This window comes from Manis pentadactyla, chromosome 1 (genome assembly GCF_030020395.1).
Source record: "Manis pentadactyla isolate mManPen7 chromosome 1, mManPen7.hap1, whole genome shotgun sequence".
In the NCBI taxonomy this organism is placed as follows: Eukaryota; Metazoa; Chordata; class Mammalia; order Pholidota; family Manidae; genus Manis; species Manis pentadactyla.
Window position 1 is genome coordinate 119,171,092 of NC_080019.1, and position 25,301 is coordinate 119,196,392.

Consider the following 25,301-nt stretch of genomic DNA (forward strand, 5'->3'; position numbering starts at 1 on the left):
TTTGCAGTCCCCAGAATGTGGGAGAGTAACCAGTCTTATTTGGGAGAAGTAAAGTCATGTTAAGGTGTGATTTTAAAAAATGAGTAAAATCACAAAGAAGGTGTAATAAGAAATTAGAAGCTCATTAATTAAGGAGGGGCTAAATTTGTTTACATGTGCAAGTTCTATACATTTAAAAACAATCTGCCCCCCAGATAAGCATCTAAAAGTATTTACCAGAGCCCTGAATTAGTGCAGAGATTCTGAATAAAAATGTTGAGAAGAAAAACTTTCCATATATGAATTTTCTAAGAAAGCATGGGAATATTTTTAAAAGGTACAAGAACATTTGTTCTATTCCAAAGTTTATTTTGTAATATATCACAACATGAATAAAGCTCAAACACAAGGGAGACTGTATTTGTTTCTGTTTTAACTGATTGATCAAAGAATGCCCAAGACCAAAGTGGCATGTATGTTTGTCAAACAATATAATGTTTGCCCGGATTATAGTAATATTTCCAAATATCATCATTTTATTGAGAAGTAGCTTTAGAATTATTTTAACTTTCTCCCCTCCTATTTGACAAATAGATGTCTTTGGAAAGAATTTCTCTTCTTATGTCATAGCCTCTAGTTCACCTCAGGCTTTAATTCAGCTATACAGAGTTTATAAAATAATTTGCATTTGTAACATTACATTCCAACATCATTTCGTACATGTTCCCTCATTTTGTCCTTACTTCTTTGTAAGCTTGGCAGGACAGGTTTTGTAATTCCTATGTAGTAGTAAGGAAAGCTGAAGAATATGGGAGTGAAGTGATAGCCCTACAGTGACAGAGCCTTGTGTGCAGCTGGATTTGGTTCTGATCCCCAACTAGAGTGTGTTCTTTCTTTTTCTACCTTTTCACATCAGAATGTCTCAGTTGTCTAAAAATGTATTTCCATGTTTTTCTTTCATGGTGTGAGAAGCAGTTCTGTCGTGGTTCATATTTTAATCATAAAGTCTAAGTATTAGCTTAAAACTTGGTTACTCTTACGTGTGTTACTTATCAATTGTGTCATAATCTTTAGCCTTGTTTATATACTAATAAACCTGGAGATGGACACTAAAGGTGAATGAACTCAAGAGTTGATAGGCCTTAAATAAATATTGATTGACTGATCTACATAATATTTTGTTGAAGAACCTTAGAATAACTGTTCTAGAAGTGCAGCATTGATGCGCTTTAGAGTGGGGGTCAGAACTGGATGTGCACAGTCACTGGTCTTCAAGGCACGCAGTTTCTTATATGCCACAGGCAGAGGGCCACTGTATCAGGAGTGAGCACATTGGAAGGGATGGTGGGCATATTAGGGCTGCTCAATGATGAATCAATTCCCTTCTAAGATGGTTAAAAAATCGTGGGGATGGAGCCTGATACAAAGATGACATTAAATCAGCTTTCCTCCCTCATCCCCTCTTCATACAGAAATATCAAAACTTTTTTCACGTTCAGCACAATTCTGAACCATCCAAGTCACTGTCTCAAAGAAATCAGTTGTCCCACAAAAAAAGGTTGGGGATGTCGACCTAAGTGGTGGGTTAAAAAGTAGAGACAGTATTCTGTGGAGTACCTGGTAAAATTTCCTTACACGTGACAACAGTCACATCAGTACCCTGAAAAGGGGGTAGGCCTTGCGGTAATGGGAAAGAGCACTGGTTGGGAGCCAGAAAACCTGGATTCTAGTTGTGATCGTCTTTGTGACCTTAGCCAAGTGATTTCATCTTTCTAGAATTCAGTCTGTGTTCCTGATGAGGCTAAGGATGAGTATGTTGAGACCCACTCTTTTCTTAAGGTGAGATAGTCTTAATAATCAGCGTAGAAAATTTTTTGAAAGACTGGTTTTAATCAAGTATTGTGTCTGCCCTTCATGAGTGACCTTGGCCAGCTAGTTTGCATTTCTTGGGTTTCTTTTCACTTGTCTACAGTTTACGGGGTAGCTTTTACAGAATAAGGTGATTGAATTATTTGTTCATTCTTTCCCAGTAGGGTAAGACATACTCTTTATATTTTTATTAAGTTCTTTCTTGTTCACAATCAGATTTATTTTAGCCCATTTGCCTATGTTCCAAATCTAGGGCACTTGAACCCTCATTTCAGTGGCTGCTGAAATCACCTAAAAAGATGTAAGTTCTTTGGAACCACAGTATCTTGAGCATAGCAGCATCTAACTCTTTGATCCAAATTATATATCCTCATATTTATACATAGACCTCACAGTTTTAGAAGTATTTTCCCATACATTAATCTCAGTTGAGCCTTATAAACCAAGTTGTTATTTCCAGTTTTATAAATATGGAGAATTCAGAATGTAAAGATTACATAGCTAATCACCAGTGAGGAGAGAGGGGAAGCCCAGGTGCCCCTCACACCCGGTCAGGTCTCTCCACTCTCCTCCCTGGACTTTCTTTCCCCTTGGTTGGTAGAAGGGCAGAGATACAGAGGAGCACAGGCCTGGTGTGGTAGGAAGCTGAGCCCCTGAGACACGACACTTTTCTATGACATATTATATAACACCTGTTTCTTAGGCATCTGTGCATTTTAAGGCAATTTTTCAAAATAAGACACTGTATTTTAAAACTGCCCACAAACTCGAAGCAGCAGAAGCAGCTGTCATTAGAGCAGCCGCGCTGACTGCATAGTCTTCTGGTAATTCTTTAATAAATATCTTTTTAGTACCATTTTATCACTTGTCATCCTTTCGTGTTGCGTTTTCTCTTTTAATTTCTGGTTTTACGCAGAATTACTGCCAAAATATAATTAATATATTTAAAGTATATAGGCACATTTCCTTTGCCTTTGCTGTTTCAAACAAGGAATGTGATTATGTTTCCAGTTCCATGAAAGTATGGGCATTTATTTTAAACTTCTTCCAGTGAAATAAAGTGAAGTGTTGTAACATTTTTCCATATTCTCTATTTCACACACACACACACACACACACACACACACACACACACACACACACACAAACCAACACTGAATTTAGGATTTAGTTTCAGACTTTGTCATTTGTACAGTGTAATTGCAACTACTCATACAGGCTTACCATTTACTATAGTGAAGTGATGGTTTATCCATCAGCCACAGGACAGTTGATGGAATGGTAATGTGGGAAGGGGAAGAAACATAGATGGAGATTTTAACCCTGAAATTTATAAGCAGCATGTAAAAGCTGCTCAAAGAATTCAAACTTCTTTGAACCTCACTTTCCCCGCCTACAAATGAGGTTATTAATATTTTCCTTATCGTGAGCATTATGTGACATATGTGAGTGCCCCTTCTCAGCATCTGGCTAGCCATAGACACACAAGTGTTTACTGAGTCAGAATTTGAATTCCTTAGTTTCGTGAAGGAATTTTATTATAGTTGCATTGAAGGTTCAATTGTACATGTAATAATTTGAGAGAATGCAAAACAAAATGTCTTCTTCTTGTTTTTTTTTTTTCCTTAGTGCTTTCAGACTATTAACGTGCATACTCCAGCCCCAAGGGGCTGTGATATTATCCACTATTCAAATACATGAATAGATGACATAGCACGATAACAGGCTCTCCCACTAGCAGCTTTCTGCAGGTTGGCTGGGCTGCTCTCTTAAGCCTGCCCAAGCAGATGCAGCACGAGGAAGGGCCCTTTCCAGTTTGAAGAACCTGTTGATTTCTGTCATTTATGTCTCATTTTTAATCTGCCACTTCCTTGATGAGGATGTCTTTTTTTATTCCTGTGTTAAATAAAGAATAACAGTGGATCTCACTTATTGAAGAACTGGCATATTAATTTGTGGTGGCAAAGTACTGGTGACAATCTATACACTCCCCAGTAGGGAACTGGTTCAATAAATGGTGGCCTGACCATATAACAAAATATGGCCATTAAAAAGAATCATGTGCACTCATCTGGAATGCTCTTGGAGCTGCTGGAGAAGGAACGATAAGCTTTATATGACACCTACTTGAGAACTGAGAAGACTGGGGGGCAGAGTGTTTTCTTGCACTGAACTCTGGTGACCAGGACTCTGTGAGTATAGATCAGTCTTCCTTGATGATCAGCTGCACGCACCTTTGTCAGTTCGAGAGCTGATTTTTCACAACCTGTGACACACAGTATCCTCTGTGTGCAAATACTGAAAATTCTCAGGTTAGTGTTTTTCTCTTGTGCTCAGTCTGAAATAATGACCCTGGCGTTTCAACACGAAATCACTTTTTGCTATTGTGATTTCTCCTTTCCTATACTTGAAGGTCTTGTAGGGCAGGCATCCTGGTCTAGTGCCAAGCACAATGTCCCGCATATGGTAGGCCCTTAATAAATATTAAGAAACTTTGTTTTCTCCTCATGGTTAAAGGAAACAGTTATCGTTCCAAGCAGTAGCCCTCAACTTTGCCCTTGGCTGCCCATGAGTCTGATGCTTTGGCCTTCACCCATGACTTACAGAGGGCACTCTTCCTTGCCTTTACTCATCATGCCAGCCTCACATCATGTTCAGAGCTTTAAAGAATCTGTCTTGAGTGAATGGAGAGATTAGGGAGGTGGCATTTGAAAGGGGAACAGTCAGTTCCCCAGAGAGTTCCATTGATCCCAGAATTTGGGTCTTGCAAACTCGCTTCCCTTGGTTTCACAGGTGAGCTGAGATGCATGACTGTGGCCCACCCTCCCTGTCATCAGGTTTCCTGTAATGTAAGACTTCCAGAATACAGCTGCCAACTCTGCAGAAATCTAATGCAAGCCAGCCCATTGTGAGGCCTTCTGGAATCTTGGGCTCTTAAGAATAGCCTATCAAAGGACATGATGTACAAATGAACTTTTTATGGTAAATATGATTTATCAGATCCTTTCACAAAAGAAACACATTTCAAAGTTTGAGCCTTGACTGGGGCTGGAGCTAGTCATACAATTGAGCAGTGGTTAGCTTCCATTCCTGAGGGACAGGAGAGAAACCAGTAACTTGGCTTCTGCCAGTGATACACGTGTTAATCACAAAAAGGCTCTTTTCACTCCTTGCCCTAGCTGTCCTATAAATCTCCTGAGGTACATACAGGAGTGCCTTTTTGTGCCCCTCCCTTGATGAAAAAAATGACATTGAGCATGTTTACCTGTTATCCAAGCTGTCTCTTAGTTCACCGAATATTGAGGAAGAGTGATTTACATAAAGGTTGGGAGCTTCTTGGTGATAGTGCATGTACTTAATTCCAGGTTTTGGATTTACAAATGAGTTTCCACTGGAAGACTGGCTGCAGGGGTGTGGTGTACAGTCCAGAGCAGAATGGCTTAATTAGCATGTTTGCTAGTTTGGGAGTTGACTGTAGGTTAATGCGTTTGTGATAAGCCAGTTCTGCCTAATCTAATGTTTATGGCCTTCCCACATGATTCTGAGTGATTGTTGAGTGCACTGTAGAGTTTCTATCTAAATGAAAAAAAATTATTATATCTAATAGTACAAGAACTGACCACTGATTAAAAAGAAACAGCAGATGTTTTTAAAAAGCTTCCATTTCTTTTTCTACTACAAAAATAATTAAGAGTAAAAATCCTTTTTCTTTTTTTCTTGTTCTTTCTCCTGCTCCTCCTCTCTTGTCCTCTACCCTCCCCTTCCTCTCCTTCCCTTTTCTCCTTATCTTCCCCCTTTTCCTCCTTCTTCTTCACTATGTTACCATTAGTAGTGGTCAGTTTGGTTTCATAGGTATTATCAGCCACTCGGTCTCTTGTTTTTTTGCTGTAACTTTGCTTTCCTGGAATGATAGGTTAATATGGCGAGGGTCATGATACAAATCAATTAGCATGGAAATACCATCAAGACCTGGAATCAGATCATCAGGCCCTTTTTATTTAACAAATTACTTTACCAGTAATGAGCTACCATAGAGGTGGAGAACCCCAAAATCAGCGGGGCTAGGGAGGATGCATAAATGAATCAAATGGTGAGAACAGGATGGTGGCAAGATGAGCTACATACCCCATTTATGGTGGCAGCTGCTGTGCAACCCCAGCCTGTCATCACGGGAAAAGTAGGCCTGGTGTTAAAAGATTAGTTTTTCAGGAGCAGTTAGAAACCTGGATTTGCATGTGAAATTTCAGATCTTTAAGTGACAATAATTCAAAAAAAAAAGTTATAAAACACTGTAGACCAAACAAAACAATAGGCTGGCTGATGTTGTCCTTGAAATATATTTAACAGTGAACAGGGAAGATCACTTGAAGTTTAAATAAGTAAGTGGAAACTAGAACAAGAATCTAAAGGGAAGGTTACTAATAAATATATTTCATTCAGAAATATTCTCTATCCCTTTAAAAAGATGTATAGCTTAATCCTTTCCCACAATAAACTATGCAACACATTGTGATTGTAGATTTTTCCCAATTTGTTTTCTTGCAAAAATTGACCTTTCTACATTCTCATTCTTATTCATAATTTTTATTTTATAAAAAATATAGTGGAATGCAGTGTTGTATCCTTTGTATAAAGAAAGGAACTGATTTTTGTTTTTATCATTGGAGAATGTATGGAACTCTGTAACTTACCTCTCTAAAATTGGCTAAAGCTGCAATCAGAAAAGGGCAGGTAGATTTACAGAGTTTCAAATCAATTTTCTCAGCTCACTAACTAATGACTTATTTTTAATTGGCACACAGTGTGGAGGAACAAAACTCATCTGAAAATTGAGGTATAAACAGGGAATAATATCTTAAGATTTTTTTGACTCAGAAGAAATGCAGTATATCATTAAGCTTGACAAATATTCCTTAAAATCAGCCCCTGGTGATGTGTGCCATTTACTGTGGGATTGTTCTCTGGGTGCATTCCCATGTATGAGCTTTGTGCTTTCTCCTGTTTGCATCCCCCACTATTAGCCATTTCCATACTGTGTACCAGTCAAGTCTTGCAATAGTTGTTACCCACTCTGGTGGAAAAAGGCAGATATATTTATTTTTCTCAAGAAAGGTGTTTAGCAATCAGTTGTCATATCATAAGTGAAAGCAATTGCATATGAAATGAATCCTCATATTTTATATCAGCAATAATTAGTCTATCTACTCAGATCACTGTGACTGGAAGGAGGGTTGAGAAAGCATAGCTTCCTGCTCAACAACTTCCAATTCTTTGAGATTAAAGAAGAGTTTGTTGTAAAGGAAAATGTTAGACTCTTTGAAGCCTTGCAGATGTTTTGTAGTCATGGAATGGTTTTTAGTACAAGGGCTCCTATAATTAGGCACACAGAGGCCTATGGTAATGATCTTAGCAACCATCTCTCACATGGCTTTTAATAATGATTATGACCCCATCATTGTAGAATTTAAAAGTAAATTTGATTTGGCCAGAGACCCACAATTTAATTTATTATGAGGTAAATTAGGGAGGGATTTTCACTTTACAACAGAATGAGTCTTCTCATTTTAGTTTGAATCTGATGAAGACCCATGACTTCTTAGTAAAAAAAGAAAACAGTATAACTTGTCACCTTGTCATTGTATTAGTAAGGCCTGAAGAATTGGAGTGTAATTTCTAATTGTTTTATGCAGAGTTAATACTGACTTTTCAAGTTCATTAATCAAACAGGTGTTCCTTCATGGGTTACTCATTTCATTTTTATTTCTGCTTTAGTTTTTATGCTGTTTAACGAGGATCATCTGCACTAAATCTTGTCAAAAACATAACAAAGATGGGAGACCATTTCAAAAGACTTTTTCTTTGAATAGTCGCCAGGTTGTATTAAATGGGAAAAATAATGATTGCTTAGCTTAAGGGTCCTCATTTGAATCTGAGATGTCATCTGACAGACTTGTAAAGAGCACAGATCATTAAACAGAACACAAGGCTCAGAAGGACAACTTTTGGATACTAACAAGCTGTGTGATCTGGGGCAAGTTGCTCTGTCTCTGACCAACTGTTAAATGGGTATTATAATATTTACTTGGCAGGACTGCTGTGAGGTTTAATTAAAGTTTATGAAGTAGTTTGGGAGTCTGAGAGATGAACCTCTAAAAACATCATATGTTATTATATTATCTTAGGTTTCTGTTTCTAAATTTACTGGTTGAATACAGCATTGTATCCATACTTATAATTCAGGCAGTTTTCTGAGGTTTTCCATTTAAATGCAGACATGAAATGATATCAATCTATCATTTGAAATGATGTCAATATATCAATCCCTAGAAATAAATATGGGATTAAACTGTGTTATACATGATTTATATGTATATTTTATGTTTTTATAAAAATACCCATTCACATAATCACATATGTATATATGTATTTTTTCTAATGTAAAATAGTTTCCCCTTAAAACATGTTTAATTAGATGCTGTAACCATTAATCAATTACTTTCTTACAGTCTCAGTGTTTTACTGGTACCACTTCAGCAGAACAAGTAAAAAAGTTGTATATTATGATCATTTTTACAAGGTCTTTAAGAGAGAAATTTACTTTCCTTTTCATAAAAATACAAAAATATAATATACGTGTATTTTTTACAAATACAAATATGCTGCTGTAGTTAGTAACAACTAAATTAATTTATACGAATCATAATTTGGACTTAAAAGGTATTCCTTTTCTCTCCCTACTAATTCCTTCTACCCTGTGTTAATTTGAAATTTTCATATTTAAGAATACAGAACCCTGATGTTAAACAACATAAACTGTCTCTACATTTTTTTTTACTACTTTATATTCTTGGAAAAGCAAATCTCATTTTCCCATAAGAACAACATGATAATTATGGATTATATTTCTGACCAACGAATTGTCATCAGGTAGTCATAGGTATGATTAACTGTGTGTAATAAAAGCAAAGTCTGACTACTGTAATCCACTGTAATCATTTAAAAGAAAATGAGAATCATAGTCTTATAAAATGTGCTTAAATATCTTGTATGCCTTGACATAGGTGTATTAAGTTTACTTACAACATAAAATTTTAAGTTATTTTTATAAACTTATCTAAAGGTGATATTCAATTATAATAAACAATTTAATTAACATTTTGGCATGCCAGAATTTTGCCACATTTGATGTGTAATCATTTGAGAAACCTATGTTTCTCTAGTCAAATTAGAATGGATACTTACCAAATGTATTTCTTTTGCTAAGAATTACATTTAAAAAATTTCTATAGTGTAAACCATCCTTTGTTTTAAAAAAAACACAATCAATTATTAAAGATGTGATTAAGATTTTGAGGAAGAAAAAGAGAAAGAAAAAACCAGGTCCTATCGAATTTGAAATTACAGTTTTTGTATGTGTGCACTATCCCTGCCTACCGTCACACTCTCAAAAGCACAATGGTCCTGAGGGGATAAAACATCCCCTAGAACAGCTGGTTATGAGAATGGCAAGCAGGGTTAAGGGAGAGAATTCTGTGTCTTTGCCCTGGTGATTGATAGGCCTTTAAGAACACGAGCTGTATATTAGACCTTGGATTTGGTGCTTGCCTTTAGACACTGTCTATTCAGTTTTATCACCTACACTCTCCCTCCCAACCTTTCCGTTACAAAACCATAGAATTAATTGGAAAGGCTTTTGGGAAATGGTTAGTTGATTAGATAAAGTAGATTGGCCAACAGGTAAAATAGAAAGTATTTTGATAATAGAAATTCGGAATAATTTTTTCTTTACTTCCACAGTTAGAATGGATGTGTACAAATTGTATCCTGCTGGGCTAATTAGTAATTTCCTCTTCAAGTGACCCATATAGATAAGTAAACTCTTTCTCCTTTCCTTATTCTTATGCCTAAAATGTGTTGAAGTTATACAAGTATAAATAAATACACACTCTCTTAAAATGCTTTCATCTGACTTTATTCCCTTTGCGTTTGGATACTTGACAAGGAACTATTTTAATCAGTTAAAAATAAACCGTCAACCATGGATAATCTTTAAATTTATACTGTTCTTTCATAATGTTCCCTGGTAATGGATTATATTACATTCTTTCTGTTTAGAAGTATCTTTTACTTGAATTACTTTTGAATCTAAGCTTTCCTTCATTATCTCAGAACACAACCTAACTTCACAGAGTTTAGAATTGTTTCTGACATTCCTACTGTTTGCCTTGGAGTTTTTGCGAGTATCCACATATACAAAGAAATGACCAGAGCTACTTGGATGTCTTTTGTCATTGGTCTCAATAGAGGGCCAGCAGTGCTCACTACATGGAGAATTAGAATAGATACATTTTGCCTGGGTATTGCTCATGCTGTTATATGAACAGTGAGAGATTATATCCTTTTAAATCTTTCTTACAAGCATTCCCAAACTAACAGATTTTCTTTTTATAAATGGTTTAGAAATTTGTTTTGAAGTTGTCACTTGGACATATGGTTGTGGGGCATAGATTAGCTCCTAATTTATTGCTTTCTTAAGTGTTTGACATAGGAATTTAGACTTCAGAAACAGCAAATTAAATACTTTGAAACATTTAAGCAGAATAGAGAATGATCTTTTTTTTCCCAGAAAGTCCTGATTTAAAAATGAAAATGTTCTCTCAACCACTAAGTTGCAATAAGGTGTGATATAAAGCATAATCCTGTAAAATATGGGAGATACATACAGTGTCTCTTTTTTAGTTATCTTGTACGGCTGAAGGTTAAAAATACTGTGACCTACCTTAGTGTTGGATATCCAGCACATCCTTGCCTCTTGCTGCAAGCAGTCTGTGGCTGTTTTACTAAAGCAGGGATGAATAAAAGTGCCTAAGGAGGCAGGGTGACAAGTGGAAAGAATTCAGTCTTTGTGGTAAGATAGACCAGGGGTTGAATTCCATCTCTCTCCATCTATGTGGACTTGGTGAAGAAGACACTGTCTCCAGGGCAGCTTCTTTATCCCTAAAATGGGGCTAATGAATCTTTAAGTAGCACTGTTACCGATAGGATTAAATGTAATGATTGTAAAGTGTGCCTAGTAAATGGTGATTGTTTTTTTGAATGGTTCATAAATTTAGGATTGTAATTTAGACTAACCCTGCCCCAACAGATTCATGGGAAATGAAATAGGAGTCCTCTCCATGGAGTAATTCTAGCTGCTGGTGCCTAGCTTTCTACTATGTGGTGGGTATGGTATTAGAACAGTACTTTTAAACTTACCCCAATTAGAAGAGTAAAATGAATCTCCTCCTTGGGCATCCTGAGGGAATAATGTGAACTAGTCCACAGAAGACATGTAAGTCCTATTTTGTCTTATTTTTCTTATAAAACTTGTTTTAATTTTTCATTTTAATATAAAAGTGTGTTTAAATGTATGTATTTTTTCACCTCATTAAAAAACTAGTCTTTATTAACAGCGTGAAGATGAAAGCTTTTCCTCTAAGATCAGGAACAAGACAGGGATGCCCACTCTCCCCACTGTTATTTAACATAGTACTGGAGGTCCTAGCCATGGCAATATCAGACAAAACAAAGAAATACAAGGCATCCAGATTGGTAAAGAAGAAGTCAAACTGTCACTATTTGCAGATGACATGATATTGTACATAAAAATCCCTAAAGACTCCACTCCAAAACTACTAGAATTAATATCTGAATTCAGCAAAATTGCAGGGTACAAAATGAATACACAGAAATCTGTTGCACTCCTTTACACTAACAATGAACTAGCAGAAAAAAAAATTAGGAAAACAATTCCATTCCAATTGCATCAAAAAGAATAAAATACTTAGGAATAAACCTAACCAAGGAAGTGAAAGACCTATACCCTGAAAACGACAAGACACTCTTAAGAGAAATTAAAGAGGACACTAATAAATGGAAATTCATCCCATGCTCTTGGCTAGGAGAATTAATATGGTCAAAATAGCCATCCTGCCTAAAGCAATCTACAGATTTAATGCAATCCCTATCAAAACACCAACAGCATTCTTCAACAAACTGGAACAAATAGTGTTAAAATTCATATGGAACCACAAAAGACCCCAAATAGCCAAAGCAATCCTGAGAAGAAAGAAGAAAGCAGAGGGGATCTTGCTTCCCCACTTCAAGCTCTACTACAAAGCTACAGTAATGAAGACAATTTGGTACTGGCACAAGAACAGACCCACAGACCAGTGGAACAGAATAGAGAGTCCAGATATTAACCCAAACATATGTGGTCAATTAATATATGATAAAGGAGCCATGGACATATAATGGGGAAATGACAGCCTCTTCAACAGCTGGTGTTGGCAAAACTGAACAGCTACACAAAAGAAAATGAAACTGGACCATTGTCTAACTCCAAACACAAAAGTAAATTCAAAATGGATCAAAGACCTGAATGTAAGCCATGAAACCATAGAACTCTTAGAAAAAAACATAGGCAAAAATCTCTTGGGCATAAACATGAGCAACTTCTTCATGAACATACCTCGCCGGGCAAGGGCAACAAAAGCAAAAATGAACAAGTGGGACTATATCAAGCTGAAAAGCTTCTGTACAGCAAAGGACATCATCAATAGAACAATAAGGCATCCTACAGTATGGGAGAATATACTCATAAATGACAGATCCGATAACGGGTTGACATCCAAAACATATAAAGAGCTCATGTACCTCAACAAACAAAAAGCAAATAATCCAATTAAAAAATGGGCAGAGGAGCTGAGCAGACAGTTCTCCAAAGAAGAAATTCAGATGCCAACAGACACATGAAAAGATGCTCCACATCGCTAGTCATGAGAGAAATGCAAATTAAAACCACAATGAGATACCACCTCACACCAGTAAGGATCACCACCATCCAAAAGACAAACAACAACAAATGTTGGCGAGGTTGTGGAGAAAGGGGAACCCTCCTACACTGCTGGTGGGAATGTAAATTAGTTCAGCCATTGTGGAAAGCAGAATGGAAGTTCCTCAAAAAACTCAAAATAGAAATACCATTTGACCCAGGAATTCCACTTGGAGGAATTTACCCTAAGAATGCAGCAGCCCAGTTTGAAAAAGACAGATGCACCCCTATGTTTATTGCAGCACTATTTACAATAGCCAAGAAATGGAAGCAACCTAAGTGTCCATCAGTAGATGAATGGATAGAGAACATGTGGTACATATACACAATGGAATATTATTCAGCCATAAGAAGAAAACAGATCCTACCATTTGCAACAACATGGATGGAGCTAGAGGGTATTATGCTCAGTGAAGTAAGCCAGGCAGAGAAAGACAAGTATCAAATGATTTCACTCATCTGTGGAGTATAAGAACAAAGGAAAAACTGAAGGAGCAAAACAGCAGCAGACTCACAGAACCCAATAATGGACTAACAGTTACCAAAGGGAAAGGGACTGGGGAGGATGGGTGAGAAGGGTGAAGTAAGGGGAGAGGAAAAAGAAAGGGGGCATTATGATTAGCATGTATCATGTGCGGGGGAAGCACACGGGGAGGGCTGTGCAACACAAAGAAGAAAAGTAGTGGTTCTACAGCATCTTATTACGCTGATGGACAGTGACTGCAATGGTGTATGTGGGGGGAACTTGGTGATAGGGGGAGTCTAGTAAACATAATATTCCTCATGTAATTGTACATTAATGATACCAAAAAAAAAAAGAAAACTAGTCTTAAGAATGAAATTCCAGATAGATGGATATTTATGTTGTGGCTTTGAGTGGCACCCAGGTACACTGCTCTGTATATTTCTGGTGTGCATGTACCTTAAACACAGTACCTTTTTTAAGGAGCACAATTTTGAGAAAAATTGATATCCTCTAGGAGAGGACATTGGAAGAAGTACTTTTCCAGCCTCAACCCCAAAAGAAATAGAAATCATGTTATGAGTGTGTGAAGCTGTTAATCGCTTGTGCAAAGCTCCTCTTTTATTGCTTGCTTTCCTGTAACTGCCCACATGCTGGACTTGTTTAGATGCCCCAGAGGGCACAATTACTACCAAAGAGAGGAAATCACAAGGCCACAGATCCCAGCGTGAAAGTGAAGAATGGTAGTGTTCTATAGGGATGGAATGCACTGCCTCCAGTTTTAGTGAGAACTCAGCCTCAGGAGTGTGTGAAATAGAGGTGAGACTCTGACTCAAGTTTTAGATGAGAGATTGAATCAAGTGTCCTTTGAGGTTCTCTTTGAATAAAAAATTCTGTGTATCCAGAAGAGAAGTCTTTGTGGCTGGACCAGAAGAGGAAGAGGGCAGCTGACCTACTGTGTGCTAGGCAGCTGGGGAAAGTGGGGAGGAGAGCATTCTTCCCAGACAGGGCAGTGGAGTAAAAGCATGGAGGCAAGCATGCTATGCTAGTTCTGAGACAGAAACTCGACTCTTCTGCCAGAAGCTGTGCTCATACTTAGGGAACTGCAGACGTGAAAGCTCAAAAGGTAGGACAAATCAGGCTGGGTAGGTTAATGCATTTGGACTACACCCCACAGTCAGTGTGCTCATATTGGATATTTTTTGAGCACAGGAATTATCATGTCCAGATCTGTATATTAAGCCCATCAACTCAGTAGCATACAAGAGTTTGGTTGGCATGGGACTGGAGTAAGGGAAGCTGTTTGGAAAAGTGCACACATCAGGATGGTGGGGCTGAACGCTACTCAGTGATGTGGCACAGACAGACATGAGAGAGGGCGAGAAGAGCTGGTTGCTGAAGTCACTGCTTCCAGGAGCTACCAGGAGAGGTAGGGAAGAGGGATGGACAGCCAGGGAAGGAGCTGAAGTGGTTAATTCTCTTACTAGAGGAGATCTTTTAATAAAGGGTTGGCAGCCATTTTCTAGCTGGGGCCTTTGCAAATCCCTTAACCTCCCTGGTGCCTCACTTTCCTCATCTTGAAAGGGAAAAGGAGAATGATGCCTACTCTCCAGGGCTGTTGTGAGGATCAAATAAGATAATGAGGCACTAATGTTTTCTAAACTAGGAAGTCTCTCATGCACCTGCCACTGCATAGGTAATGCTTGCAGCTTCCTGTCATACAAAATTAACATTCACATCCTTTTACCTGAGGCCCAAGCTGAAGGTGCCGGTTGAATGAGATGATTCTTATCCAACCTTTTTCAAAACTTCCTACTGTGCTCTCTCACCTCTGGAATAAAAGCCACCAGCTTGCTAGCTACTAACACTTGACCTCCTGCCCTTCCTCTCCCCCTGAGGAGAAGCCCTAGCTTTCTGTGGAATAGAATTCACTCTTCTCCTGGACTGCTGAAATGGCTGGCTGTAAGTGATAAGGGCTTTTGTAGAGAAGGGCTAACAGGTGTGCTGCAGATACGTCCCCGTGCAGACAGGGATTTTCTCAAGAGGGTGGCCCCCTTTCTCAGAGTACTCGATCACAGATGTCTTAACATCTGTGCCTGGGTCATAAGTCATACCTTCCAGGGACTGATTTCCCCCTTGAAGCACCAGAGGGGAGAAGCCTTCATCAGAATTCTCAGCACTGAATCATTGCCATGAGCTAATGTCTCCAGCTTTGTGAGTCAGTGCCAACCTGGGCGTCCTGTCATAGGCAAGAGAATGAAGACACAGGTCAGACTCCCCCACAGTCCTTGCCTCACACAGCGAAAAAGCTAACTGAGCAATCATCAGATAGTGGCATTTTGGAAATATGATATTTGGTTCTTCTCCTCTGTAAGGATAGTGAATGAGTGTAAGAGTTTCTTTAAGGGTTAATAATAATATTTTTTAAATCCTGTGATTTGTCTGTGTGTTTTGCTTTGCTTTAGGCGAAGCAGGTGAAATGATGAGTTTGGGAGATGAATGTGCTTGTAACAGGCAAGATGTAGCTTGCAGGAAGACATCTGCAAAGAACCCACTCTGCATGCGATGGGGCCAAGACTTGTTTGCCTGTTCAAACATGTCTAATTTTAAAAAGATTTGTAAAGTTTTAGAGGGCTCCCCTAAACATGTTATCTCTTCATATAACAATCGAAGTATGAATAGCCTGTTGGTTAGGTATATACCCTGAAGGTAGTGACAGCATTAAGCTAAGAGGTATTAAAACAGTTGTCAATATGAAGTGGATATAAAAATAGTTGGAATATCAGGAATAGTCCATGAATCCACCAATTAAGCGATAAGCACAAATAAGTTACGCTTTCCAAAGTTTCTGAGTTTGCAATAGAGATTTCGTGCAAAGAACAACAAGAGAAATACCTAGATATTTGTTCCCAAATACTTGGAGGTATTGCTCCAAACTGGATCAAAAAACAAACAACAGAAAGGGAGACAGAAGTCAGTGAGAGAGAAGGAGCTTTAATACTATTGACATCAATAACCGAGAGGATTTTTAATTGTCTCTACCCGTCTCTGTCCTTTGTCTTTTATATATACATATATATAAAATAGGAAATGCCCTGTGGGAGAGATAGTGAGAAGCCTGCTTCTTTTATCCCTTCTTAAATCTATGTGCTTTAAAAAGTAGCAAAATGTTGTGGCAAGAATCTACTTCTTGGCAGGTCTTTTGGGGAGAAGCTTGAGGGTATGTGCTGGAATTTATGACAAGTGTGCAGAGTTCCCGAGACCCACTGTTCTTCCCCACCGCTCCTGGGTGACTCCTGCTTTCCCTCACTTTCTCCCTTCTTTCTTTTTCATTCTGCCAAAGGCATGAGCTACATGAGAAAAGGGCAAAGAAAGCACAGAAAGGATAGGGCATGATAATAAAAAAAGTAAGGAAACTTCCAAAGAGGAAAACGTAGTTTCTTTGCAGTCAAATGAATCTCCTGAGCTTCTAAAAGGGAAATTAGTACAATGAAGTTTCTTGCCCATAAAACCTAATCTTTTCGTGCTTTCTGAGGCATCTGTAAATATTGCATGCATCAAAGACAGACACTGTCTTCTATCTTGGATAATTCAGAAACATTTTGTCACTTACATGAATCTGGGTTGATTATATTTGATCAGTTTCTTGGAAAAGGCATTATTAGTTCACATCCAGGAACTGAATTTCCCTTTTGTTCATACCTACTTTAAAAATGGTTTTAGGGACACCAAAATGGTAACAGTGGATCTCTCTAAGAAAGGAGACTGTGCATATTTTTCTTTTTTTTCTTTATAGCTTTTCTTGTCACATCAAGTCACATACAATTTTTGAGGGAAATATTAACAGAATACACTATACAGATCTGTGCGAAATGCCACAGTTAAAAGAGAAAGAGTATTCTTTATCAGTAAGTTTTAAGAAATACCACTTATGTGGGGAGCTCAGTTATTAGGTGGAAAAGGCAGAATTAAACATTTTTCTTGAAATATGTTAAATTTTATCTTCTCTGAAGTTCTAGAATTACTACCCACCCAAACAGGGATGAGCAAGTGTATGCTTATCATGGCTTTCATAGGATTTCTCCATCTCTTGCTCTCTATATTTTGTATCAAATGACATGTCCCCTGGTACCTTTGTTGAAGCTGAATTGAGGACCCCATATTATTAGGCCTCGTCTACTGCAGTTCACTGAACCACACTTTTAATTTCAATGTGCATATTACTTAAGCACCAGAAGGTGCACTTTGAAGAAAAACTACACAGTTTGCTAGGAGGGTTGACTAAAGAAGTGAGCAGACTCTTCTGAGACCGAATTTCCTCCTCTTTCAGGTGTAAATAATCCCACTTGCAGGTTGTGGAGAGTGCAATGTGAGAAGCCCGTTGTCCAGTGGTACCACCGAGCGGGCCCTTGATAATTCATGCTAGTTATCATTAGAGCTAGAAGCTGTAGGGTAATCATATTAGAGATAGGTACATTAGCCCTTCTTCAAAGAGCTCACAATGTATCAGGGAAAACTGATGAAAGTAGCTGTAATTCAGTGTGACAGGTGCCATAATCTGTCTGGAATGTTCCCCGACCCACCACCCTCCTAGTCTGCCAAGGCAGACTCCCACTCATCCTTTAAGAGCCTTAATTGAAAAGGAAGCCTTTCCTTGCCATATTCCCTGCCAACACCCCCCCACCCTCCGCCACCACACACACACACACACTCAGGAGTTCCCGCTCTTCCATTCATTACCCTTTGTACATATATTCGGAATCACAGCGTACATCATGTCTGCCCCACACTTACCGTATGAACTCAGAGGGACTAGCCTTTTCTTTTCATCTCTGTTTCTTAGTGCTGGCACATATAATGGGTACACAAATATTTGTCAGATAATATCTCGTCTGTACAAAGTGTGATGCGACACAGAAAACAGAATAAGTCCCAGCTTTGCAGAGGACTTAACATTTAAATTTGTCTCTCTGTAGATGAGCAGGGGCTTGCAATGGGGAAAAGAGAAAAGACATTCCAAGTAGAGGATCCTGGTGAATAAAGGCATGGAGCCATGAGCATGTGGATGTCTAGCAGGAGGAAACAGCCTGGTAGATCCGGATCACACATGTTTGCAGGAATGTGGGAAGAGCAGGAAATGAGGCTGGAAAGAAGTCCCCAAGGCCAGAAAACGAGGAGCTCTGAATCACCCTAGGGAGTTTGGCTCCAGTCTTGCAGGCACTGAGGAGCTACGGAAGAGCTTTGAGCATGGGCAGGTGCAGGGGGCGCAGAAGGGTGACATCTTACTCTGGTGGAGGAAGATAACTGGTAGCAGTGTCGATGTGAGAAGTCTAAAGACCGAGAGCTGTGGGGAGGCTGTCGTAATCACCAGATAAGAGATAAGGGCAAGGGGAAATGGAGAAGAGTGTGAGGTTGGGAGTGGATTGGCAGTGTCCATTTCAGAGATGGAAACCCACTCGCCGTAGGTGATGTGTTGGCTCCTAATGTTTCATTTCCTACGCCGTTGTTTTAGAACCGCCTCTCATCAGGACTGCAGTGCCAAACACGTCAAATGACAACACTCCTTACGCACCTGGGGGGTACGGGGTGCTGTGCTTTGCTGTCTTCCCTTAGGATTGTTCTTGGCTATTTATCCTCCTGGAGACAACCCACATGTCTGTAGCTGACCAGATGCAAGAAACACTCCTCTTCTCTGGTCTGCCTTGCATTGGCAATATCTGGGAGGACGTTTATTGACCAAAGAAGGAAAAGCTCGGCCCAGGGAACCAGAGACTGGCTTGATGGTTTTGGCCAGGCCATTCTGTTCCTTTGGGCTTCAGTTTTCCTATCAGTGAAACAGATTGGACTAAATCTTTAAGCCTTCTTCCTGTTCATTATCCTAAATGGAAGAATTCATACTTTTGGACTTTTAATGAGTAAAAATAATATGTCTAATAGTAGCTTACAGAAACTGCAAATGTCTTTCATTTCAGTTTTTGGCATAGTGAAAAAGAAAAGCTTGCTATTAAAAAAACCAGCAGTGCTATTTTACAAAATCAGTAACAAGAAAAATATATTTGTGCTTTGACCCAGGGTTGGCCCTCAGTGAATGTTCAGTGAATTCAGTTATAAAATCTCATTCCTTTTTGCTGAGAGATCTGAATTTATTATGAAAGAGAAGTTACTGTTAGCAAACTACCTTTGTTTTTACAAGTACCAAAGAAGGATTCAAAATTCTTGACAGATACCATATTTCTAAATCTCACTGTAAGAACTGAATCAAGAGAGACTTTGCAAATCACCTGCCTAGAGACCCAAGCATCTGAAAAGAGGAATCAGGAGATCGATTAAATGTTCTTTCCTGCTTTAGTGTCTGGAACATGCCATTTCTGAGAAGTCTGCTACAGAGATTGCTCTAATTGACACTAAATATAATATGATTACGAGCTTTAAGCACTTATTCTGAAAAAAAGATCCGTGCAAACAAGTTGGAATCCAACTGTCAATTTTTAGAGAATCTGTTTGCCCTTTTCCTCTGCCTAATTATTAACCCAGATATTAAGGGAGGGGATGGAAGAGCTAGAGAAGAGTCCATGCATTATTTTAAACTTATAACTAGACAGTGTTTGCAATGACTTCACTGAAAATTAGTTCATTTCACTTTATAAATAGAATCAGTGTCAATGATTCCTTCACTTCTCTCACAGTTTTCTTCAAATACTTGTCCTTTTAATCTTTTAATTAGCAACCCAAAATGTAACCTTAACATTTTTCCAGCCAAGATCATCTATTTTTCTGGGGTAAATTTGTATTCATTTCATAGGCATATCATCTGTTATACAATAATTTCTTCTCTAATTTGGGAGTTATTATTCCAATTAAATATTAATTACACTGTCAACCTTCATTTTTCTGGACTCGGGAAAGAAAAGCAAGTGGCCATTTACTGGGATTAAAATAGGAGGGGGAGGGAGATTTGGTGAGAGAGTATTAAACTATTGTTGACACAAAGACAGTTCAAAATAGCTGGATCTCAGATTTTAGATCTGATAAAGAGAATCCGGATGGCAAATAAAGCTAGACCTTTACAAACTGTAGTTAAGAGCTACTTTTCTGGTAGTCTGTCTCAGTTCCTGATACTAAGGATTGATAACTTGTGGGTTTGAAAAATAAAACAAAATCTACTTTTCAATTTTATTTACTGTAACGCCCATTTTCATGGCAAGGGTTAGGGACAAAGTTCATTTTATCAAATTAAAAGAAAAACATTCTGAAACAATCTGAAAATTGGATATCAACATTAATTTTACTGGAGTGAAAAACTTCCATTTAAGTAACAAGAGTTGGAAATCATTAGCTCCTTTCCTTTTCATAATAATGAAAAAGAAATATAACAGACCTCAGTGATGTATTTATTAATCTCAAATATATTTTTTCTTTTACTTTTTTTATATGTGTCATTTCCCTTTACATAGCATGAGATTTTGTTTTTGTTTTATTATGCTTACCACTGCAGTGAAAGATGGGTAAGGCAAGGTCTCCATCTAGAAGTTCAGAGTCTTTTGGCAGGGAAGACAAATGAAGAGCTATAATTATAATAAAAGGCAAATTAATGCGTATTACAGGAAAACATTTTCTCTGGGCTTTGAGAGTATGTGGACAGTCAGTAAATACTGTTGGAATAAAGGAATAGATGTGTGAAGGTGGAATGAACATCATATATAGTGTTTGGAGCAACAGAAACATAAAACGATCACATAGAACTCTGTAAGGTTTAAAATGTTGCATAAAGTTGTCCTACTGCACTACTGGGAAAACAGGAAAAAAACCCCAAAGTTCCTACACCAGCTTTTTCTGGATGGGATGCGCTGGAAGTGCTGACTCAGAGGAGCAGCTTGTCTTCCTGCTGTCCGTGTGCTTTGCCTTCCCAGCTCCAGCGCTGCCAGCGTCCCCTGACAGCGGCTTCACAGTCTAGTTAGGTGAGAATAGGCTTGTCCTCTGTGACAACAACAAAAATCCTAGAATTTTGAAGTGGAAGATTGTCATTAAAATTTGCTGCTTGAGGTTCCGTGGCTTCTGAGTTTTTTCTGTGCCTATTAAATATTACCTCTTGCATGGATTAGTCATCATTATTAATTTTCCATCCAATCAATTGACTAAAAAATATGAATCTATTACAGAGGATAATGTAAGTAGAAAGTTCCACAGTTCTCTTTGAAGCTATTTCTTATTTTTGAAGTAATAGTTTTATTTATACATTGATAATACAAGAAGAGCTTTCACTTTCGTGATACCATTTGAGCTTCACGACACCATTCCAAGTGCAGTGTAGTTATTCTTATCTTTCTGGTGAGCGTGAGGGCACAAAAGGTCACCGGTAAAGTGGGGAGCCTGTGCCTCCAGGCTGCTAGATGGTGGAGTTTGGACCGTTTTCTGATCATGTACTCATTTTATAATAGCAGCGTGAGTCTGTTCCTAATCTTCACTGTTTGACCCCCTCCCCTTTCCTAATCATATTTCACTATTACAGAAGCACTGTAATTAGAGAAGCAAGCATTGGGCCAATAAATGGTAGATTTTAATTTATGACATATACCGGGCTGACATTTTGGGTTTTGGCCGGGAACTTGGTTTGCTGTGAAAGTCACCATGCTCTCCTTAGGGGAGATGGATCCTCAGGCATTGCAAACACTCAGGTTTTTCCTTCTCTTTACTAAGTGACTGGCGAATGCAAACAGGAAAGTTAGCTTTGACTTCTGGGCATAGGGCTTGATGGGCTCTCTTCTTATAGTCGGCCCCAGGGACTGGCAGACGGACAGCTGTTAGAGCCTGAGACCTGAATCCAAGGAGGCTGTGCAGGGCCAACTTCCCTCAATGTAAGGCTCAGGTACAATAGGAGCTGGACACAGTTTACCAGTGAAAACCAGAGATTGCAGTAATGATCTAGCAAAGACAGGTAAAATTTAAAAAGTTGTTTGTTCCTTCCTTCATTTTCTAATAAAACATAATGTTTGACTTAATTTTTTTACCTGTGGCAGTATAGCCAATTATGCTTATTCTCCTGTGTATGGCATTATGGTGTCAGGATTTGGCAAATGCTGACCAACTCTAAAATTTAGATGATGGAGATAAAATTGGTAGTTACCATTTATTGAGCATCAGACCAAGAACCCACAGGATACTTAACATTATGGTAACTGATTCATACCACAGTTCTGCAAAGTAAGTGATTCATATTTATATTTTATAGATGCAGTTACTTACCACTCTAGGCCTAAAGTCATCTAACAAATAAATAGCCAAGCTGTGATATAAACTCAGGAATGAATGACCCTTGAATGAAGAGGCCTTCCTACGAGTATCTTGACTTTCACTGTTTTGTATCTGTGTTTTATAGCTGTCATTTTTCCCTGCCCAAATTTAATTGCTTCAAATGAGATCAAGGGAGCTAGGGCAAAGGTGGGCTGGGTCTTCCTGTATTTGCCATTGGCAGAAATTAAACTGGATCCGATTTGCTAAGGCCCGCCCCCATTCCTGGTTCCTTTACTCTGTCCTCTTCATTCCTGCCCCTGGGGTAGGAAAATAATATGATCTTTCACTCAATTTAAGCCCTGTATCCCTCATTATTTTCTTTCCATTTCTCTGTTCTACCTAAATCAAAGTAAGTATGGTGGGGGGCAGCAGTAGGGATGATAGTGATGGCATCAGGAAGAAAACAGGGCAGATGAGTAGGAAGAAGTGCGTGCTTTAGATCAGTATGTAACAGGTTTATCTCTAGGGTAAAAAACACATTGTACCTTTGTCTTGAAATCTGCCTTCCCAATTTGTAAGCATGTATAGGATTATGTAAGTGCAGTATCTTAATAACAAGACCAATACCTCTCACCCCAAAAATGTGAAGTGCTTTGCAAATAGTAGGATTCACAAAAGCCCTGTGATCTAAGGACACTTTTTTTTTAGTGCTCCATTTTGTAGACTGGGAAGTCAGTTCAAGGATTTCTACTGAACTGTCTATGTAGACAGGATAAATCTCAGACTGAACTTCCTGTCTCCTTAGAAGCCAACCATGATGAAGGATTAACCTGGTGTCAAAGATAGCAATTCTCTCTAATTTCCTTTTTTGTAGGAAGGAAAATGCAAATTATATAATAAATATATTTATTTGCCTAAAGGGCAGGTCCTGAAAATATTGGTTTTTTTAAGATGACCATACCTGTTTCCTTTGAAAAAACAATAGAGAATTCAGATCTCTTTTCCACTTCACTTAAGAGCTAGAGCAGTTTTAACAATTAGAAAAGCTTTTTCTTTTGCACTCTGCCTGAACAACCCATGAGCTCACAGTGGAAAATGATTGATTTTGAAAGATGCACAGGAAAGAAAGAATTGTTAGAAAGGTTTGTTGCGAATGTATATATGTATTAATTACAGGTAAAAGGAAGAAGACAGGTAGGATGCGTGTGTACATGTGTGTATGTGTGCTACAGATAAGACAGATTTGAAGGTTAAGAGACATGACGATACTTGTAAGGTATGAGGGAGGCAAGACCAGAGGCGCCGGGAAGCTTGACTACTGTGGAGTGTGCAGTTGAGACTTGTCTTTGCCCCATGGCCTGCAGCGTTTATGTAGAAATTGGGGACGCTTTTACTCGTTCCAAAGCCTTACCTGATCAGACCTGCCCAGGTTTGAGTTTGGGAAAAAAAGTGTTTGAAGTAAACAGGAAAATTACTCACCTTAATGATGTGTTTTACTGGCACTGACAATGCTTTGATAGTCTGACAGATTCTTAAGTTTGGAGAGAGAGGAGAGACGGGGGAATTTGTTAATATTCTACTTGGACGACATAGATTTTTGTGCTTACTCACTTGCGAGAAAGGAGGGAAAAGTGGGCTTTATGCCATTCAAATTTATAGGACTGCTCCTCCCCCTAGTAAAGTCTAAATCAGGAATTTACCATTTGGGATTTCTACTGAAGGGCAGCCACCATACAAGGCCATAATTCTGCATACTTTTTGCACATGCGTCTCCCCAGTTACACCCCTGGTGTTCCCATGGAGCGGATGCTCCCTCGCACTTGCACGGTGAGTTCCTGGACTTCTGGGTGGCTTTCATCCGTGATGGTGATTAAGACCATAATCCAACTGGTTTGATGAGAGAGTTTGTTGCACCAAACAGCCAGCACACCCTTTTTTTTCTCATCAGGAAATCAATTCATAAATCTCCACTTTTGAAAAAAAGAAAAAATCATGTATATTTTGATAGTTTATTCAAATAAAAAATATTAGATGTCAATTTCATAGATCTATTTCTTCTTTTACTTATTGTTATTATAATTTTGCTAAGCTGTTAAAGCATACACATTGTTCAATTTTGAGAACTGAAAATAGAATCATGCATTTCTAAATAATTTAATCTTGATGGTAATATAAGTATGTGGTGCCACCCCATGAAAGGAGTCCCATGAATCAGAAATCCTGAGTTCCTAAACTGATGCATCCCTGATTCACTGTGACTGCAGTGGAATCCAGTCTGGTGCCCAGATTGGGATCCCACACATATGAAGTTATAGGATTTGAGAATTAAATCCCTTTGTGCTTTATATTCTCAGATTCTGTGCAGTTTATTAAGCTGCATATAGGGTGACTTGTACAGTCTGCAGCAATACAGATGGAGGGCAAAAGTTGATAAACTTCAACTCTTAATGTTAACAGACTACCAGGGGGAAGAATATATTGTAGCTTAGGATAGTCTTTAAAACAAGAGACCTCTGCCAGCTCTCTCACCTTAGTTCTCTGATTGGAAACACCCTGAGCATTTTTTGTTATTGTTTTGTGGTGTTATTTTGTCTAAATCCCAGTTGGAAATAAATCAGGTGCCCATAGATAAAATGAGTGGAAATACTGACTGTGCTGTGTATATACCAGTCTCCTGGTATCTCAGATATAATGAGCATGACAGCATCACAGTACATTCTTACTGCATGCTTAGTCCCTTTCTGTAGGCAGCTTTTGCCTTCAACTAGAGCAAATGTGGGTTCAAACCTTTATGAGATGTTCCATAGAAGCGGATCAAGAAAGAGTTGGCTTACTAGACAGGTGTTCTCTCAGCAGGTCTGTCTTTGAAGCAAGTGCTCAGAATAT

General features: G+C 38.5%; 1 protein-coding gene and 1 long non-coding RNA gene across 7 annotated transcripts in view; one reads left to right on the plus strand and one right to left on the minus strand.

The window, feature by feature from the left end:
* The window catches only part of TP63 (tumor protein p63), a 206,628-nt gene that overhangs the window by 131,300 nt on the left and 50,027 nt on the right, over positions 1 to 25,301 (plus strand). The gene's annotated exons all lie outside the window — the stretch shown is intronic.
* On the minus strand, positions 13,441 to 24,377 carry LOC130683473 (uncharacterized). Its single transcript, XR_008997231.1, has 3 exons — positions 21,009 to 24,377; positions 20,672 to 20,749; positions 13,441 to 19,008 (listed from the first exon to the last, which is right to left on the minus strand). It is a non-coding gene; the product is annotated as an uncharacterized LOC130683473 (long non-coding RNA).